At 40.9% G+C, this 16334-nt stretch overlaps 1 protein-coding gene across 5 annotated transcripts in view; it reads right to left on the bottom strand.

Moving 5' to 3' along the window:
* Positions 1-16334, bottom strand: part of sema6cb (semaphorin 6Cb) — a 149045-nt gene that overhangs the window by 79051 nt on the left and 53660 nt on the right. For all 5 annotated transcript variants that reach the window (XM_005455151.4, XM_005455148.4, XM_003450302.5 and 2 more), the window contains one exon: positions 6717-6898. The gene's annotated coding sequence lies outside the window, so the exon portion shown is untranslated. The remainder of the gene's footprint in view (positions 1-6716; positions 6899-16334) is intronic.

Raw genomic sequence — 16334 nt, 5'->3', positions numbered from 1 at the left:
GGTATACATGACAAAAAAGAAACATGCCTGCTTCACCAAAGGGCATTCTGAAATTATTAAACTCTAACCTGAAGTCATCTAGTCTACCTTTAAATTCCAATTTAACATGTTCAGTTATTTTTTGATTGCAGTGCAGTGCTATGTGTTGCACTCCAATTGAAAGCTAAAAGCCTATACACGAATGAGGACTTTCTGCAGCAGAGGAATGAGGCAGATTCACTTTAATCTCCATGACTTTACTTCCTTGCTTCTGTCCCAGGGATTTGGTACTACAGATCTCTTTTTTCTATGCTTAAGCCCTCCGGCCATATGCTACTGCCGCCCAGACTGTGACACAAAAGGCTTTTAATCAGTCTTCTCAATAACAGAGCACATTCTGTCATTAAAAACACAAGGCTTTGAGGCTTGCTTCAGTCTCTCCTTCAAGTCTTTTGGCTGAAGGCAGGTCTGAGACTGCTACATCTATTGCAGTTCTGTGGTTTTCTGATCTACTTGCACTGGCTGAGACCTTAATACTGTCCACAGCACAATTCTCTGTGTTTTGATAAAGACCATAGCTAGACTGCTCAAACTCTGAAGTCCATAATCGCCAACCTGAACTCTTGTGTTGCATGCACACACTATATACCCTGTTGCAGACAAACCTCACTCAAAAAATGTAACGAGAAATTAAACCGCTAGCCTGTATATTCAAGGATTTCCTGAATTAAAACAGGGCTTATGTGACAAATAACCTATAGCAACCCTAGAATAATAACCATAGAACCCAAAATTGATGTGTTACAAGAATAATTTCCTAGAGCACTGATTTTGGCACAAACAAAGACAAAAAAGTAAAAAAAAAAACCAAAAAAAAACAAATTACTATTTCAAATTGGCGAGACAGTGTCAAGCTAACAAGTGCAAACAGCCGAAAGCTAAATATCAGAGATCCTATTCCATCTCAAGCAGCTCTTTTGGATTCCAGCCAACTGTCCAAACAGATCAATTTTAATGTGCACAGGAGTTATCTGAAGGGTGAAAGTGACAGAACTTTAATGGGCAAATATATGAACTTTATTATAATTGAATTAATTTGGGCTTTGCCCTCAAAGTAAACATTATTCAATAGCATAGAGCATTACCATAAATTATGCTTAAATCTAGACCAACTCTAAAATAAGAGCCACTATTTTATGACCTTTACTTGTTGTTTAAGACAAAAAAAATGAGAAAACTGTTGACTCCTTGCTCATTTGAATTGTAATTATAAACAGCCTTGAGTCAAACTTTGGAGGGCTTCCTGACTTTCACCTCAACGTCAAGCAATCCAAAACCTTCATTATCCAAATTCACTTAATGTTTCCAACCTGAGCAGAAGGATAAAATTACTTAGAGATGTGAGAACTGGGAGTGAAGTAAAGCGCACATCCACATCACTTGAATTTTGTTCTTGACACAGATGTTTAGCCTGAGTGGTGTACGGCAGGGCTGCAGCCATGTTTGCTGACATTGTAGAAGTAGTTACGCTCTTTCAGAGGGACTTCTTTCCCATTACAGGGAGATGATTTATTTAAACTTAGCTGCAGGTTTGTTTTTGCACTCTATGTTCTGGAAGCTTTTTGTTTCAGTGTGAATATGGCCAATGTGAACACGTGTCCTGGTTATGGGGAGTGGGGCCAGCAGACTGTTTGTTCTGACATTGAAAGAGCTGTTATCACAAACAGAGAGTTGTTTTTCTCCTCACAGCTTGCCGGCTGTGCTTAAGCACAGACACACGAATGCATTTGTATGCGTTCTTGTAACAAACTGACAAACTGGCTCCTGTCCAGCAACTCTGAGTGTCTAATAGCGTGTGGACATCTCATAAAACACTGCATGCTGTGTGAGGTTTGCACTTTTCTTTTCTTTTTTTTTGCTAAGCTGGCTAGTTAAGCTAGCCCCAAGAAATTGCATCATTTCTGCTTTCCCATGTGAGGTTAATTAGCCATTGATAAATATAAAAGTCAGCAAAAAGTTGCTTTGAAGTCCAAATATTAGTCTGAGAGGTATGTTTCAGAGAAAAGTCGATTTGGCTCTCTCTGTAGTTATAAAGCTCATCAAAACACTGTTGAATACCAGATTAAATAGTGATCTGTAAAAAGAATAATTCACTGCTTGAGGAAAATCATGAAAGGAGACTCTGCCATTTGAGATCTTTGCTCTACAGATGCCTGTTAGGGATGCAAGGAATACATTACATGTGCTGATCGATATTCCCTGCTTAGGGCTTGCGAGTTCACTGAATATTAAACAACCGTGGGAAAGTTATCCTGTCACGTTCCAGGTGAGGAGCGCTAAAGCCAGCAATTATCCCATCCTCTCGCCCACATACTGAATGCAGGCTTTTAATGAAAAGAAAATCGGATCCATTAACGATCCCCTTTCATTTGGAAACCTGTATTTTTAACGGTTAACTCAATTTAGAGCCATATGTGACTAGCAGATTGCTTTCCCTTACGAAAGACACATGTTTATATTCTAACAGTGGCAATCATGGCTAAGAACTTTAAATCAGACTAATTACAACTGACTGATATTTGCATGGTGGTTTTTAATGTACTAGCACTGGGGTGTTTTTTTGAAGCACCCAAAGGACATTAATACATACTCCCAAATGTTTTCTGCAAATCAGCGGAAGGTTTACTTACATCAGGCAGACTGTCGCCAAGGGAACTAGGTGATTGAGGGTCAGTTCGGTCTAGAATTCCGTGACGTGGTTTTCCAGGTTTCTCATGATCAGTTAGGTCATGCAGGTGTCCATGAGTGTATCCTCACATACATTTTATGGCGACGATTGAAATGTCATAGCCTACATAAAGCCATGTGACACATGCCAAGGCTCAAGTAAGCCTAACCACATAGTGAAGTCTGCCTTGCGCGCATACTGTGCAAAATCTAAGCGTGACTGGGAGGAGGGTTTGCCTTGTCGTTGTAGAATGAATAGAAGCCGACGAGGGAGAGTTTGGTATCCACCCAGAGAAGAATTAGGAGCTTTTATGATCAGCGTGTGGAGAGAGGGAGAGGCGTTTTTCTCCCTGGAGATCAGATGTTAGCCCTGTTGCCAATTCTAAGTTCCCTATTATAGATGTTTGCTGGCCTGTGCGCAGTTTTGGAGAATGGTTTCAAATCAGAATTATCTGATCATACTGCTTCTAAGCAGCTTTGTCATGTAAATCTACTGAAGCCATATAAGAGTCAGCTGAGGGAACATAACATAGATGTAAAGACTTAAAATCCAATCACATATTTTTACTGGGTTTATCCTGTCCAACGAAAATATCTTGACGTTCCAGTTCTAGCTGGGCATTGCTATGTTTGTCCAAGTCTGACAACATGCCAAGACTTTGTACAGACTTTGTACAGACTTCTACTCCTACCCTCTACCGTGTATTGAAGATTGTATCGATCAGGTAGGGGCAGAAAAGTTCGTCAGTAAATTTGATTTTCTGAACCGCTGCTTCAGGAAATCCTGTCATTGATCTGGCCTTTATAGTGTTTTGGCATGTACGTGAATTCAGTACTTGTTGTGATTTTTACAGACCACAATCCATTAACCTTTCTCAGTTCTCTGCAGTTTCCCAATCAAACACTGGTTCGTTGGGCATTTCATCAGTCTTACACTAATATAAGACATGTCGCACTGTCTTTCTGTCTGATGGTATCTGTGCCATCTCCACTCTAAAGAATTTTAGTAGTTTAACTGTTAACCTGTCCTTGACCCTTTACCTTTTTGCTCAATGGTCAAGAGTGTCAACATTATAAAGTAAGTTTGCTTCATTTTTTAATTTTACACTGATTCTACACAGATATTCTCTTGTGTATCCACACATAATTTAAGCTAAGATGAGTATATTTTAATGCAGCTACAAAGAAAACCCAATTGGGGAACAAATTTAATATCCCTTGGATAGCCTAATGAGCAATGCCAGTCCTGTCAGGAAAACTATCATTTTACCAGAAGTCATGCTGCAATAAAAAACACCCATGGGGATTTTAGTTGAGTTGCACCAAAGCCTCATGGGCAAACATTGTTAAGACAGCAGCTCTGTAAATAGAACAGCTGGCTGACACGTACAGTACACCGGCAAAGCTATGCCTATCGTAGGCTCTTTTTTAGGGCTCCCCGACTCTCACCGGCCTACCATTAGTCTGAGCTCTGTCTCTCTGTCAAAATCCCTGAGCATCCCTTTGCCTCTCTGAGCGGATCCAAGCAAAGAGCCTATGACAGTTAGCGAGCGCCTCCACTGCACACATCATTGATACTAATGGGGACGGAAGGCTGGTGTAGTGTGGCATGTGGAACAGAGTTTTCTTGGGGTGTGTGTGCAGGCATACGGGTGTGTGCATGCACGTATGCGCTAACCAAAGTCAGGATTACACAAGTGAAGCATGTTTGGCTGCTCTGTGGCACAGAGATCAATTCATGTCGTTACAGCAAATGGCATGACAACCAGTCTCCTCCCCATCACCATCTGCCTCCTGTGTGCCAATTTGTCACAGCACATCCAAGTGTGGCCATGCCTTCATTTAACAGTGAACAAGAGCGCAAGTCAGGAATGAAGATGGGAAAAAGGGTAAGGAGGAGAAAATTAGGGCACTGACAAAGACTCAAGCCCTCGAGACATGCAGTGAGAGAGGTCAACTGAAGTTTATCAGAGGGCAAAGTCAAAGAAATATACACGGGGGGCATCCTGGTGACTCCAATACAAACCACATTGCAACACCCTGGGCTAAAATGTGGGCCAGCACGTATGTCACATCTTCTCCCTAACCATATGAGTTTTTAGGAAAAGGCAAAAACAAACTAAAAAAAAAAATCCACAATTTAATTTTAAAATAAAAAGGAGGAAACTGAGACAGCTGCATTCTCAGTGTGTTACTGATTTAGAGACAGCTTTCCTTATTTGTAGCTGAAAAGACAGGTGCTAAAACTAGGGTCATGCAGAGAAGTGATGGGGTGGAAAAGAATGTTAATCTGTTATCTGAATAAATTGGAAAAAAATAGACAACAATTCTAAAATGTTAACCCCTCTGTGATTTTTATTCATATCACGCAGGTTCGAAAATTTAGCTCAGTGCCCTGCTTGTAAAGTTGTACAAATTAAGACAGAGGGCAGGATTTGCCTGCAGCTTTCGGCTGTTATGGTTTGGCATGCAAAGACTCTTTTTTTGTTTTTCTTGCAAAACCATGTGGGCCATGAACAAATGTTCATACATCTTAACTATGCATCAAACTATGCTTCACAGCGCCAGCACTGTGGAGTGAGTAGGTGACAAGATATGAAAGCAATGCCAGTCACTCTCTTTCTGCCCCCATCTCTCCCTCTCTCTCGCTCACATTTTTGGCACGATAATACCGCTATTCAACAGAGTGGTCTGATCATGTTTCACGCCTTTGCACCCGCACTGACTGCTGTTCTGTCCCATTTCACCCTTTTTGATACGTCTTTGTGTCATCAATAATGACAGGCAGAAAATGGGTGTCCACATCGGGGCCCCTCATGCCACCATGATGCCAGTGATCCGGTTCAACACCAACAACCTAATTCCTACAAACTCAACCTTCTAACCAAGCTATCATGTATTGTTTCCCTGCTGTCAGCACAGCGCAACGCAAGAGCGGTGGGCTCCTATTCATTCTGACTGACGCGCAACACTCTACAATTGTCCCGTGCTGCACATATGCAGAGCCAGCCAAAAGAGGGATCACACAACAGTAGAGCTTTGAAAGGTGGTATGAATAAAGAGATCAAGAGTCCAACATGAGCATTCACAGTGTCAGATCATCGTAAATAACAGCTCGTGGGGACAAAGCCTCTGCCAACCCCAGGAAAACAATGTGTTCGAGTTACAAACGATTTTTACACGTTTATTTGTCTACCTGTTTCTGTGAGGCAGAGCTTTGCTTGAAAGCCCTCGAGTCGTTTTGCTTTTGGAAAAACACAAAATGAAATCATGACCTGCACTGCCTCATACAATCAAGCTCTTAACTGCCAAATGGTTTTCTCTTATTACTATGGCCAATCTGAGCCTCACAGGGTATGAACTTTATGCACACAAATTCATGGCAGACAAACATGTCATCATTTCGCACATTTATCGGCAATACACAAAATTGTGTGAAATTATGCTTCTGAAAGAGTTTACAGCATGCGCAGACATTTTAGAGGAATGCAATGTAAAGCCTGGTCATGGTTAATTTGATGCATTTATGTTGTATGCTTAAAACGTCATCACCTGCGTTTCTGCAACCATTACCTCCATTTTTTCTGGTAAATGTTTGGCTTCTCTCAATGACGTGTCTAAGGGCAGACGATGCTGCATGCTCTACAGATCATAAAGGCATTCAAGGCAAACTTCTGATTTGTCCTGCACTGCTGAATTCAAAATTTAGCATGGAAATCAAATTCTTATATTCAATCTGATGGAAGCTGGTCGTTTCTAATGGTGCCATCAGGCTGCACTTTCAATCAATCAATGTACTTTTGGGTAAACCTCATGAACAGTTTTGATTGCTTATTAAATCTTAAATATTGAACACAGCAAAATGCAAAGGAGTGAAATCAGGTGTCCAGGAGCCCTTACTCAAGTACAATGCTGGAAATATCCTGAGATATTATCCTGATTACAGATTGGGAATTCCTTAACCCAAAAAAGGAAAACTTTAATCAAGAGGAAGCTAAAACTGAACTTACAAAGGTGTTTGTCACATCCAACAATCCACCAATCTCTGCTCCCCCTTCGTCTCTCGGGGAAGGACCTCGGCAGCCGTGTGCAGAAGGGGTTATGAAGATAAGGTGTTTGCAGGGCCTTCAAGGATTAAAAGTCTCTTTGAGGTCTTCCATTCAAAAAACGTTCAATCTTCAGTGAACTTCCTCTGAAAGCAAACAGAGAAAAAAAATGAGAATGTAAAGCAGAATAAAGACAGCTGCACTGCAAACACACTGCTGAAAAACCTCTGGGGTTCCTTAAACGGGGCCACTGACCCAAAGAGATCCCACAGAGAGGGGCTCTATGTCCTCTCAGTGTAAACTCCTCAGTCCCTCTGCTGTCATAACATCACAACCAACACAAGCAGAAATGGAAGCAGATGTGCTGGTATAGGCAAGCAGCTTCATGTTGCTTATAGACCACATTGCTCTTTCCCTGTCCTGTATTTTCATTCCCTCTTTCAATTTTATGATTTATGAGTGTGCATTCACTGTGTTATAAAACAAACAATATCAAAGTATGTATACCATTTAAAAAAACAAAAAGACAAATTCATGATTATTCAGCACGAATCCACAAACCTCTGCCCACACTCTCTGCATATATACACAAATTGTGGACCAAATGCACCTTGTGGTTTTAAACGTGCCCACGCTTATGGTAAACTGTGTGGGAACTTCATCCAAAACTTGGTTTTGTAACATACAATATGGAGGTAAGACTATGTAGAACAACAGGACTGATGCACCTCCAAATATTAGCTGCAAAATAATAAAACGGAGCAACGATGGTATAAAAATACAGCTGAACCTAACACACCCGCACTTTATTTCTGATCTGCATAACCTTGTTACCCCAGCATTAACCATGCAAATAAGTTTGTTTTTTCCCTACTTTGTAGCAGATATTTAGGAGCTTTACTATTTGTCATGTTTGCTGGGAGCTTTTTCACATCTATCTAGACTTGTCAGAACTTTGAAACTTTCTTCATTCGCCTGAAGCCCCTCTCTGTTCTCAAGAGACTCATTCATGCAACACAGCTGGGGGTTTAAACCAGTGCTGCTCTGTAGTTAGTTCATCTCTCCAACTGCACAGTCATTCTTTACCCAACCTCCCCATAGCAAAACCACAATCGCACTGAAGAGAATTCATGACAGATGAACTTCCTTGTAAATCCATTATCCCAAATTCAGCTCTCCACACACACACACAAAAAGTCATCTCAGATAACCAGCGATGACTAATGGAAAGTGCACGAATTCCCGTAACTGAGCTTACCTCCTAAGAAAATGACTTCTTAATCTATATAAACCTACATACAGATGGCACTCGAGTAAAAAAAAAAAAAAAGGGGGGGGGGGGGAGGTTGTGACCGCACAGTGAGTCCTCAAATCCTTAGCCACGGATAAAGCCTGTCCACTGACTCACTCACACAGCGCAGCAGATGAGCTGCATTGCTTTCCCAATCCCTCCCGAATGAGGCAGCCGACTGCAGCTGCTGTGAGCTCAACACCAATGCTCACTCCCATCATAGATTCATAAAGCCACTGAAGGCTTGTAAATACTTAACAACCCCAGCCTTCCGCAAATTAAGCAGAGTGGTGTGACAGCTTTGGCACGCTGGTTTGTGGTGACTTAACCTGTGTGGTGTAAAGGCAGGAGGCCGTGTTATACTCTAAACACATGGCTGGTTAGTTTAAATGTTATGGCCACTACGCCAAATGACACTCTGTTTTAGTCACGGGAAGTGGCCTGTTGAAGTAAAGAATGATGTCAGCTTTAAAGAGAACAAAAAGAACCTCTGACCACTCCCTTCCAGCCTCCCACCCATCAGTCATATTGTGGACAGGCTGCAGCTGTCTTTTTTGTCAAAAATCATCTCCATCAAAAATATTAAGCAACAATAATAATGATTATTTTCCCCCAACACATACTGTGCATGCAGAAAGGTGACAAATGAAAGAAATATGTTTAAAATAAGGTGTTAGTTATCCAAAACACCTTTAATACACCTACCTAAGAGAATCACACTGTTATCTAGTTGCACTGATCACCTGCTTAATTTTTCTGTTTAATGTGCAACTTTATTTCAAAAAAAGCTAAAACTAATACAAATTATGTTAAAATTACTTGATTTGTCCAACCACAAAGCCCACATTTACCCCATTTATACAGTAATAATAATAATAATAAAGTTGTCATTTCAGCTTTAAACTGACTAATGATTTTAAGGGTAGGGCTTCATCTCAAACAAAAGGGATATTCTCAAAAACATCCATGTCACACAAGCCTCAACTTGTCGTTCTCAAAAACAACCTGTAGTCTGGATGACCAACATGATTAACAGCCACTGGCACAGAGGTTAGATAAATTAGGATCAGCAGATTCAGTTAAAGAGGACACAGGGTGAAGTTTTGTTGTTCTGCGCAGCTGTTTTCCCACCCAGTCTAGGCAGAGTAGGTTCCAGTATTGATTAGAGTGAATGAGATCAGCTGGTGGGGCTGCTACCAGGCTCCATAACTTCAGCTGCTGGGTCTATTAGACTGGGTGCTCATATAGCGCATGGGAGATGAAGGATAATGTTGCCGTGATTGTTTTATTGCCACACTGCGATCACGGTGCCCCGGCATTAGCGGCGTTCTATAATTTCTAATCTCATTTTCTAGAAATAGTCCCGCAGAGAGGCCCCCTTATCCTGCCATAATAGTTTTGAGGTGAGCCCCATTTACCAAATGAGCTTTTCAGAGCACAACATTCCCATTAACACCACTCATACAATCCCTCTTCTCCTTCAAATGTGCACCATGAGCTTCTCCACAGACTCAATGCACCAGCAAGCAAATATTTCATTTTTAGAAGTTTTGCATCTAGTCAGTCTCCCGTGAGCAAAGTTGGCGAAATCTTTCCGTTACCGAAATTATGCTAAATCCCACTGAACGGATTTCACTGCGACACACCACACGACGACACACCACATTCCCGTCTACAATCCCACTACGCTGGAAACTTCCCTGCAGTCCTTGCAGTGCTCACTTGGTTATGGTAGTGATCAATGGCCCCCTGGCAGTGGGCGTTCGGTGGGGGTCTAGGGGTACAGGAATGGTGGTATTAATAATGCAAGGTCCGGGCCTGTCATATCCTCCATTAGCACAGAGGAGGCGGGAGGCCTAAAGGCTGATTGATTACTAATTAGATTAATTGCTGTCTTTTAGAAAAGGAGGAGAAAGTAATAGACTGGAGTCCTGACAAGTGTGATGCTATTGGGGCCAGGATGGCTGAAAAATATACATACAGTGTGAGGAAAAGTGGCTCTTCAGATTAAAAATCGGGCTTCTCCTCTCAGTTCAGTATTAAATTAAGGAAAGAATACCCTGAGTCTGTGCAATAAACAAGAGATCAATCAAGAGCCAACCCACCGATTGGTTTAAAAATGTCTAATAAATTGCTCAGTTCTCTGCAGGCCTCTCTCTCAAACGCACCTGTCCATGCCAAAGGAGCAACTCACCTGCAGTGCTCGTAGTACTAACTCAAGTCGACAGCAGTATTATTTGTTGCTTTGATTCGAGGCCATTGCCTTCCTCTTATTCCCACATTTGTGTCTTGTTAGCTATTGCTATCTGGAAAACACAACATGATAAGGCCAACTTCTATCCAGTTTTCATGTAATGAGGGTAATGCTACTGTTGCAGAAAACTGCCATTTGCCAACAGGCACAGAGGTTTGGAGAGATTAAGTTACACTTAATCTCCCAACTGTCCTTTAGAGATAAAACTAATAAAACTCACATCAAAGCCTTGAGTTGTGTTACACACATTGTGTAGTGTGAGTGGTAAAGTCACTAAATGATTAGGCAAATATATTTACCGCCATCTTTTCTTCCGCACGGCATTAAGTTAAATTCACAACAGTGATTTCTGCCCTAAGTCACTTTGGACTGAAATGGAGTCCAAAATGTGGGCAAAACCAAAGTAAAACTCAATTTCATGATATTTAGTGTCACAGTGTAACCTCCACATGATGAATGTGATGCATTTTTGTTTGAGGGCATATTTATTGTAAAATTGATCAGGACCTATCTGGCAGACTGTGGGAAGATGTTATTCTTAATAATAATTATCCTTGCTTTCAATTAACAGCGTCCGAATGTCTCACGCAGTCACAAAGTCTTTCTGAAGCACTTTAATCCAAATATTAAAATTTATTGGAAAACAATTCTTCATTAAAGCAGGCATCAGGCTTAAAAAATTCACATAATCCAAGCCCACGATCGACATCACAGCTGCAGTTATTTCTGTCAAAATCACATCTTAATTCCCAACAAGTGGCAAAGCAGGCATGCATGTATGAGACTAATTGGCACATTGGTATGGCCACACTCATTATACACGCCCACACTCAACATAAATAGCCTCACACTTCTGTGGGAATAATGCCTTCCAAATAGGGAGCTGTATTATTTGTTTCGGCTTGCCTCTACACCAACAGACCATGGAGAGCCATATCGTGCTCTGCTGGTTTTCACAAACCTCATGGGAGAACAGTCCCAGCATGCATTGCTACGTTCAGTGCAATAACTGTGCCACTTTTGATTTTAAAGGAAAAAAATGACAAGAAAAAAATGATTTATTCTCTAGAAGCCTGTCGAAAACATGCATTTGGCCCAACTGCAAAATTACAAGGAAAGCCTGTACCACAGTGAAATCTGTCGTCCATATCCATCTCACAAATCTGACATAATGTCATCGACATCAGAGCTGGACTGCCAGTGAAGCACTTCGCCAACACAGGGCTTGCTTTTTTGTGCTTCTTATCTCATGTCATGAATCATAAAAAGACTCATCTTTATCAGCCTGTTTGACAGCGAGATGGGTCTTTACTCTTTCTTGTCACACATGAGTTCTCGAGAAGCTGTCAGGATGAAGTGGAATATTAGACCTATTAATTATTCCACTCCTCCATCCTGCTGGGAGGCAGTTCTGAGACAGTTCCTCATATCTGACAAAGTTCATTTATGCTTGACTCCACTGCTATAGCAACAAATGTCTAAAGACGGAGCTTTGTTAGACTACCATAACTGAAATCTGTTGACACATCATCCCAAAGGACAATACAACCAACAAATTCATGCACAATGCAGAAACCCTGCATGAATAGTCTTTTGAACTTAAGCCACCTTCAGAACTCTTGACATGTTATTTACCATCTTTACTGTGTCATCGCTGCCAGGATGTACTTACATCTTTGTTTGGAGCGGGACAAAAAAAGAAAAAAGAAAAACTGAAGCCACACAGGGATTGAGCAAGCAAAGGTTACAGACTTTGTTACAGTCAGGCCTCTGGGTTAGGAACCTGTAACACCACAAGCCATAGAGGAAGCTCTTTCTTATCCATTCTTTAGAACAACTGCCTCAGTGCATGTCTTTCCATGTTTAGTTCTGTCAATCTTGGTTTGTAGCTGCTTTCCTTTTCTTCTTTCCATAAGCCCAAAGCTACCTCTCACCTCCTTCTCGCTGCCTCGGTGGCTCACTGCCATGACAACATGCTGTGCTAATTGAAAGCGACCCTGACTCGTCCTTTTTCTAAACCACTCTAGCTGATGCCCCGTTGTTTTTCTCTCCGCCGGAGGTTGACAACTGGCCTTTCGACTGCGGCGTCAACTCTGACCTCGCCGTGCCGGCCTCTCACCTTTCTCCCTCTGCGAACGCGGGGCCAAATCCAAAGCCACACAGAGCAGCAAGAAACTGCAGACTTGCATGTTTTCCTCACTGTTCTTATGAGTTAAAGAAATTTCTCCAGAATAAATGAAACCAGTCCTCTAGAGGTTAGAAAATGTGCTTTTTGCCATTTTTTTCATGCAAGTATAACTGATGCATGACATTGTTTACACACTAAAAAGAGATCTTCAATTTGAAATTCAATGAAGACGCAAACAATTCCGAGCAATCTTCCCTCGAACATGCTCTGCAAACTCTGAAGGACAAAAGCACAAACTCTAACTTAATGGATGAGATACAGCTGCAGCACAGACAACATGATTAGATTCTCCTCATACTTAATTCCTTTATCAAAAACTAGTGATATTCCACTAAAACAAAACGCTTGTACCTGCAGTGTTTCAACAGAGGTGGGCTGCTCTTATCACCCTCACTGAATAGGACTCGGGCCCATAATGTAATAGCCTAGCAGTGTGCTCATAAATCACTTGAAGAGGCTGTATGCCACATGCACTGACACTCCCAATCTGCCAACCTGTGTCTTTATTAAAGAGCATATTATACTGAAAGGCGCTTTTTCTTCAGCTGCCCTGCTATAAATGCCTCAACTCATTTTTATGCAAACAAGAATACAAATACTTTCCTCTGCAGGCACAAATACATTTCTCTGAGCTTTAATATACACAAAACTGTCTGTGTGTGTGTTTGTGACAGAGTGCCTTTGTTTTTACATCTTGTCACCATTCCTCTTCACAATTACATCAATTGTCTCCCTCCCACAGCAAGTGAGGCATCAGTTCGGAAGTATGAATGTCTATTCATATCTGATTTGCCTTAGTGAAACTCTGTGTTATTGGCTGTACAGTGCACACAACAGTATGCGTTTGTGCTCTGCTTTGTTGATGTGTTATATTTGCTTTATCTCTCCATCCTTTCATTAACTTTGACAACTAAATGGGAAAAATCTCAAAAGTAAATGTCATGTGAGCTGACAAAGAAATAGCAATAACATGAGATGAGTCACCATATAGCCGTATATGTTGACAGAGAGAAAACATTGATCCTTTCCGTTTTCTCAAAGTTTTCTTCCCATCTAAAAGACAATAGTTGACTCTTTTACTTTCAAATGCAATCGATTTGCTTCTCCACCCTACTGAACTCTGAACCTTTTAATTACATTGTCCTAATCCTTTATTCACAAAAAAACTAAAGACCAATGTTTCCTTTTTGAGCATTTTTCTTTTATTCTTTTGTTTTTTAAATTTACTGCCTACTGCTTTAAACAACTGAAGTAACAACAGGCAAATGTCCCTTGAGATGCTCTTCTGCCCAAGTCTGATATGAGCACTTATGGATTGTGCAAACATCACACAGATCATTATGAAGAACTCAAAAAAAAAAATTCAAAAAACCCCCAGAAATCAGACAACATATATATAAAATGGAACATAAGAAAACTCAGATTGTATGTGTGTGTTTTCCTTTCCCTTTTTTAAAAGCCTTTAACCTACAGTAATAAAACTGACTCAGTACGAGCTGTGACATTGTTACTATACTGTCAGCTCCAGTGATTTAGTAAAACTCAAAGAAGCATAAATTCAACAGGATTACACACATAAAAAGAGGTTCTTGTTATATGTAGTTTTCAAAATTAAAAAAAGGAATAAAAATAAGCAACTAAGCTGCATAAGGCCATTCAGCAAGACTTCATACACGTAATAGCACAGGGCTTGTGTGAAAGAGCAGGATGCAGGAATAAGGTAAGATGGCAGCAAATAATTCGCTGTTATGACCCCCAAAGGAAGCGACTGAAAAAAGACTGCAGCAAGATGTCAAGTTCATTACAGGTCAATATTTGCATAAAATGTGCTTGTTACATTCAATTAGAGCTTTTAATAATCACTATTTTTTCCAAGCATCTTTGCTCTTTCACCCCTAAGGACAGCTACTCATCATCTTAGGGGTTTGGATATAATATACATGATGCACAAGCTTTATTGAAAGGATTGAAGGAATCCAAGATGTCAAGTCTCTGCCTGCACTAAGAGCTGTGATTATTTGTGCCAACTAAATGTGTCTAAGATTCTGCCGGCTGCCACAGTGCTTCCAACCAAAATCATGCAAATCGAGAACAGGAAAAACACTAAATCTCTTTCTCCCACTCATTTCTTGCAAACAAGGCGCATCCCTTGGTAAACACTGGCAGCAGAACACATCCTGCAAAGAAAGCCTCGCTGCTGAGAGACAGAAGTGTAAACAGCTCTCAAACTCTCAGAATAGAAGTTGTTACACTCTAGAAATAAAATACTGTGGATGGGAATTGAACAAAGGCATGGGTTACTCTTTAGAGGTTTTGCTTTGCAGGCTCCTCTGGCTGTGATATGGCCAGAGTCCTCCACAATCTTCACCCACAAAGGTAAAACTCTGTGAGCATGAACATAATTAGTCAGAAAACTGTCCCAATTCAGGTGTTTCCCTCCAGACCTTACACAAAACTAATTCCTGTAATATGCATCATAATCATTAGCTACATAATTATGCTAACAAATAGGCTCGAAACACAAAACTTACCATTTTTAGTCTGAATAAAGGAAAACTTTTATGACCACAACTCCATGCCAATTAGATGCTTCAGCTGTCATAACCATTGCTGGAATGGAAGATGCACCAGAACTCAAAAACAGAAGCCAAAGCTGTCAGCCTGGTTGGTGTGTGCACCAATTTCTCAGCTCAGTGAAAATTCAAAAGAACGCCTGAAAATATCCAAAAACGGAATAAGAAATTCTTGAACACACCACATAAAACTACCTTTATTTGACAGCCTTTGTTAACTTAAAATCTCTTAAACTGTAGTAAATAATTCATGCTCACTATGTGAGCTCACATGCTCCTTATTTTTTTGGTCGACCTGACCAAAAACAAATTTTTATTGGTCAGAAGGTCTCTTGCTCAGGAAGCTGGTGTATTGTGCACCAAGATTTCTGCTGCAAGCTTTAGCAATAGTCCAACACTTGATCTTTTAGAACTTGAATAGCTCACTCCTGGAAGATAACTTGCAGCAGGTGGTTTGCATCCTGAGTACTGTATGTTCACTTCCAACAGAAAAGAAAGTAAGAAAAAAGAAATCAGACAAGCAGTAATTTCAAATAGGTCCAGATGTAACTCATCCTTCCACTCTTCTTTAACTCCTTCAGGCGTACCTGTCCTTGCACCAGACATCATTTCAAAAAATGGTCAGTAGAAAACATGTAGGTAAGGAGTGTTAGATAGCTGGAATTTAAATGCATCCATGTTGTATCTTCACAATACAGATCAAATAGTCTCACAGCAGCTGAGGCTTAGCCACTGTTTGTCATCTTGTCTAATGTGGAACGTGCAACACGAACAGTGAAGTAGAGTAAGGCAGACAGGTAATCCAGGATTACAACACCGACATGTCATTTCTGTGGACGCCGTTATTCCCGCTCAATCGTCTTTTGCATGAAATGCAGAGTTCAACCCCATCTGTCTGCTCGAAACTCTCCTCTGGCACCCATCAATGGCGCACCGTGGACCAGCATAGACGACGAGATAATGAGCTCCCGTTGCCTTGTCAACGCCATCCGTTTTTTTTCCCCCGCCGACAATCTTAAGCTCACGTTTGCCAGTTTCCGGGTGTTTGGAGCTCTAAAGCAAACAAGGTATCCAGATAGTAAATTAAATTTTATATTGTTTCAAAATCCTTCCAACAGGAACCCACAGACTGACAATATTATAACTAGTCTGCAGTTTCCTGGAGAGATAGTAAATGCAACAGCTTATAAGAAAAACTAAATCCTACAACAAGGGAGCATGTCAGAGTAACAAAGGTAAAAGGTAAGGTTCACACACAATCTCAGTGTGACAAGCT

This window comes from Oreochromis niloticus, linkage group LG11 (assembly GCF_001858045.2).
Source record: "Oreochromis niloticus isolate F11D_XX linkage group LG11, O_niloticus_UMD_NMBU, whole genome shotgun sequence".
Lineage (NCBI taxonomy): Eukaryota > Metazoa > Chordata > Actinopteri > Cichliformes > Cichlidae > Oreochromis > Oreochromis niloticus.
Note: the sequence above shows the minus strand (reverse complement) of the source record. Positions and strands in the feature narration are given on the sequence as shown.